This window comes from Desmodus rotundus, chromosome 1 (assembly GCF_022682495.2).
Source record: "Desmodus rotundus isolate HL8 chromosome 1, HLdesRot8A.1, whole genome shotgun sequence".
NCBI lineage: Eukaryota > Metazoa > Chordata > Mammalia > Chiroptera > Phyllostomidae > Desmodus > Desmodus rotundus.
In genome coordinates this window covers 183,276,221-183,281,427 of record NC_071387.1, presented here as the reverse complement: position 1 = coordinate 183,281,427, position 5,207 = coordinate 183,276,221, and positions in this window count along the sequence as shown.

Here is a 5,207-nt window from a genome sequence, read left to right as displayed (position 1 = left end):
TAACCCAGACCACTTTTCCTAATCCTGTTTTAGCTGCCTTCTCTTCCCCTTTCCAAGGTGACCTAGGCAAGATAGTAAGGTAGGCGATGCTTTCGTTATAAGCTTTTCCCAGTTGAAGATGGTAATTTTCCCTTAGTCTTTTTAAGCTTCTAGACGGCTTTTTGGTGTGGTTTCAATGATATGACTCAGACAGAAATCAATTAGCAAACAATGTAAAACAATTATAAAATATTATAAGATAACCCACTGCTAAATTGTGTGGGTGATAGCAAAAGCCAAAGGATTTTAGAATAACCAAGAACCAATGTTCATGAGAACATCTGCAAGGCCACGAGAATCAAGCAAAGTTATGAATTTCTTTACTATAAGGGTCTAAAAGATGTGTAGATGCATTTCCAGACCATGGATTTCTGACACACTGGACTGAAGGAAAATGAGAAGCGTTTATTCATTTGTATCATAGGAAAGCCTCAGCTAGTGGGTCTTCAGTCTTCATGGCTGCTGGGTTTTTGTTTTTGTTTTGTACAAAAACCACTTTGTTTGTAGACAAGATGGGAGAAACTCTCTCCAAGTTTCTGGCTCACCGTCATCTGGACAGCCTCTCTGAGGAGGCCTTACCTTTCAGTTCTCACACTCTGCTCTTCAAAAGGATGCAGTCACATCCATCACCACCATTTAATAAAATATGAACAGTATCCTAAGGACTACCCACTAAATTTCCAGTAAGAGACTCAGGACTCATTCCCAATTTGGTTAGTCTAGGAAAAAGGCCATGACAGTGCCCTACAAAATGCCAAGGGTACGAGAAGGACCTGATTCAATTCCGGCTCTGCCACTGGATTAGACAGAGCCTTGGGTGTGTACCTATAAAATAAGAATTGCAATACCTCTTGGATAGAGTCAGGTTATTATTAAATATTATTATTAAATACTTGTATAATTATCAAACAGTTGCATTATGATGCAAACGTAGTGTAGAGACTGATGCTCAGAGGAATAAAGGATTATGCAGGAGACTCTGGAATGAGAAAAACAGGCCTGAGTCTCAGCATACCTGAGCCAGAGACAGGACTTTCCCCTCCCCTGCCCCCAGGCATGTGATGTTAAAAAAGAGCAGGGAAGGGCAAATTCTCCTCAGGGCTGAAGGCCCTGAGACTGTGTGCCCATTGCTATCAGACAGTGCACTCAGTGGGGACAAGTAGTCTTAAGGAGGATAGAAAGTTTATAGAAACCTTATGTGACTCAAAAATAAAATAAAATTTGTGGCTCTACGCTGAGAGCTGCTCTGTGCTATGTGAAGGAATAAGATTCAAAGGTATGTGTAGTTAAGTGCAGGTTTAAACCCCATTCAGATATCTGTGGTTGGCTCCTTCTTACTCTATACTTTTGATCTACGTTCCAGAGTTCCATTTGCTTTCAAATGGCTGTGGTAACTTTACTGAAGTGTTTGAGCTACAAATGTCTTTGAAGAAGACCATTTATGTCTAAAAAAAGAGAGAGACTTAGTAATACACTATATAACTTCAGTAAGCTGCTGGAAGAATTCTGAAGATCCAAATTCTCAAAATCCAACAGAACACAATTGTTCTGTTGGAAGAATCCTTCCCAACACTCCCAGGATGCAGTGCTTCCTCTTCCCAGGTGGTGTTTCAGGAGTGGCTGGGGCTGGGCCTCCCACAGTCTGCCTAGACAGAAGAGAGACCCAGGCTCAAACCAGCCTGTGGTCACGGTGTTTGAGATAGGAGTGACCATGTCTGGGTTGATCCCAGAGCCTATTCCACAGAGGAGTGAGGGAAAAGGCAGAGACCTGTGTTTCTCCATCAGACCCTATGTGCTCCCTGGGTCCAGACAGCTGGCCATGGTCAACACAGGAAAAATGGTGCATAAAGAGACCTCACAGGTCTCAGACTAGCCAGAGCACAAGGGGACAGATGTTGGCTTGGCGGTTTTATCCAGTTTGCTGAGGTGCTGTTTTGCAAACTTCATGTGCATCATCTCATTTAGTCATATTGAAATGTCAAAGATCATATAGTTTAGGTGTTATAGGCAGAGTCCTATGATATGGCTCCATGAATCCCATTATGCCGTGTATAACCTTCTCTCTGCTTTTGAGTGCAGAACAGGTGAGGATGATGAGGTATCACTGTCATTGTATGGCAGAGTAAAGACATTTTTCAGATATACGAACAGTCCTAAACTCATTGACTTTGAGTTCATCGAAAGGAAGGTTATTCTGGGTAGGCTTGGCCTGATCACTGGAACCCCTCAAATGAGGGTCTGGAAGTAAGAGGCAACAATCAGCAGCACTCTATCTTCCTTGTTAGCCTTAAAGAAGGAAAATTCCATCTCATCGAGGGTGCCACTGGCAGGGCAGTGGGTAGGGAGCAGCCTGTAGAGACCAAGGTCTTTAGTCCCACAACTGCAAGGAGCTGAATTTTGCCATCAACCATGTTGGCAGCTGAGGGAGGATCTTGAGCTGGGATGAGACGCCAACCCTGACAGACACTGCGATTGCATTCTCATGAGACCCTGAACAGAGGAACCAGCCTGACTCCCACCGGACCCACGGGAATGGTGAGATAATCGATGAGGTTGTTTTAAGTTGCTACGTTTTGGGCCATTTGCTACACCATAAAAGAAATCTAACACAGTTGGGATTATTGGTTTCATATTGTAAATGACAAAACTGAGGCTCAGAGAATTTAAATAAATTTCCCAAAGTCAAATGGCTATGAAAAAAAGTGAACAAAATCCAGTAAGACTGATCCAAGCAATATGACAAGAAAACATTTCAGAAGAATGCAATGTTTTCTATAAGGAATTTGGAAATTTGAAGGATATAAATTTTATAAGGAAATGTCTGTCTATCTATTATCTATCTATCATCTCTTGTTCTCCATATATGCATGCACATTTTCATACATATATACTCAATTGTGTTAAAATCTGAATGTCTAATTAGCAGCCATGTAAAATACCCAGGACTGTCCCCTTTTCTTGTTCTCTTGATCCATTTCAAGCTTATTTGGTATGTTTGCTTTTGTTTGTCCTCATAAAAGCCTCAATTATGAAGCAGTATACCTTCTAGTACCCTTTGGGGTGTGTGTGTGTGTGTGTGTGAGAGATCAATCTCAACATCTAGACCAGTTATGGGTGTGAGTCCATCCTGGCTATGCTAAGTGGTCAGGACAGCTTATAACAGAGATTTTCAATAATGGGGACTGTACTGACATAATTTATCTAACAGTTTCTTCCCAGTCATTCCTCATGAGAACATTTGTACAAAAACAGTATTAACATCCAATTTATGGGCGGATGTCTTTATTATTTTACCAAAACAATTTACATATATTTTCATAAATTTACTCACAGTCTCCAAAGGATTGAAGTTCTTCAAAGGGTCAGAATAGTTAAAGGTTCTTATTTTCCAAGGCCATACTCAACCTTTCTTAGTAACTAGAACTTCTGGTGATTGAATTTTCAAAATAGGTATCTTTCTTAATCCAGAACATTTTTGCTTATAAGGGATTCTTGCTTGTATAAAGAGGAAGGACAAACTACCCCAATTCCATTTTCCATAGATAATATCTATTAATATTTTTCTAAGCACAATTACACTTATATTTAAGACTATTTAAACCTGCTGTCCTTTCCATCTAATATATAATATCTTGCATTGATGCCAATCAATATAAAAGTATACCTCTATTTAGTTACTTCAATGTATTGATGTCCATCCCCAGTGTTAAACGATTAAGTAATGTGCAGAATGTGTTGGTATATAAATTGATACCCTCAGGACATACATGCTTTGTTGAAACAAATAATGTTATAGGCATAGAAAGCAGAATGCAAAGAACCAGTAGCTACTGACAAATAGAATTAGGCTGATATATGACATATTTTGAAACACATAAAGCAGAGCAGTAACATGGAATAAAAATCCACATATGAGGCATGGGGCTGCTGCTCTGCATACATTTTTGCTTTAATGAGAGTGGCCAATGGATGCCAGACGTAACAGTTGGACAGGCCTATAAAGTTGAAGTATTGTGAGCTGTCCTCAGAGCACCTGTGTGGGTTCTGACAGATTCCAGTTTTAAACTTTGTTCTGAATAAGCAGGAATTCAAGCCATTGTCCCAACATTGAAACAGGATGAGTGAGACCCCAATCAGCCATGGAGACAGAGCACATAAAACGTTTAGCACAGACCGGACACTCACTAGGTGGTAGGCGAAACCAACACAGCTGTTAGAGATTTCTACCTAACAGTACCACAGAAATGGAATGGAAAAGATGCCAACAACAAAATAAACAATTTCTGATAGAAGTTCAATTGATAGTTGTGACCATAAATAGTCTCAGTACTGACCATGATCTTGCAATTAAAAAAGCATGAAATATGATCATTTCAAATGTAGTAAAAACTGTAACACCACTTGGAAACAATTACTGTGATGGTGTTTAGCTTTGACCTTATTGACAAAAGTTTTAGCAAGACTCTCAGTGAATTTTGTATTAAGATTTCATTTTTCAGAACAACTTATTTTTACCAAAAATTGGGTGGAAAGTACAGTTATTTCCCATATACCCTGCTCTCACACATGCATGGACTCCTCCATTAAAAACATGCCTCACCAGAGTGGTAAGTTTGTTACAACTGATGAACCTGCATTGACACATTTAATCAAAGTTCATAGTTAATATTCGGGTTCACCCTTGATGTTGTATATTTCATGGGTTTGGACAAATGTATGGTAGGTATCTACCATAATTGTATTACATAAAGTATTTTCACTCTTAAAAAATCCTCTGTGCTCCATTAACTTAACCCTCTCTCTCCTCCCCAACCTCTGGCAACTACTGATTTTTTTTCCTGTCTCTATAGTTTTGTCTTTTCCAGAATGTCATAGAGTTGGAATCATACAGTATGTAGCGTTTTCAGATTGCCTTCTTTCTCTTAATAACATGCATTTAAATTAGCTTGATAGCTAATTTCTTTTTAATGCTGAATAATATTTTATTGTCTGAATGTATCATAGTTTATTTATCCATTCACCCACTAATGGACATTGTCGTTGCTTCCAAGGTTGTGCAATTATGAATAAAGCTACTATAAACATCCAAGTATAGGTTTTTGTGTAGACACAAGTTTTCACTTCCTTTGGATAAATACCAAGGATGACTGCTGAATCATATGATTAGA